We start from the raw sequence: 308 nt of genomic DNA on the forward strand, positions 1-308 counted from the left end.
ATATATTCAAGTACAGCATATTAATAAACAGTGATTTGTTATATTAATAAATCCAGTTATTAGCTAATAAAAAATCCTCAATAAAATATTCATAATATCTATTAAAAGTTCATTATATCAATGAATTTAAAGTCAGTAAACGTCATTCATTGATATTATGAATAACATTTTTTTCAGTGCATGCGAGACATTTTCAGTCTACTTGAAAACGCATGGAATACTCGCGGAAAAGATGTTAAAGCATAAACATCCGCAGTCGTTGTTAACTCTAGAACGTTGTCGACATCGAGTGATATACGATATTACGG

Source organism: Trachymyrmex cornetzi, unplaced genomic scaffold (assembly GCF_001594075.2).
Source record: "Trachymyrmex cornetzi isolate Tcor2-1 unplaced genomic scaffold, Tcor1.1 scaffold381, whole genome shotgun sequence".
NCBI classification, from domain to species: domain Eukaryota; kingdom Metazoa; phylum Arthropoda; class Insecta; order Hymenoptera; family Formicidae; genus Trachymyrmex; species Trachymyrmex cornetzi.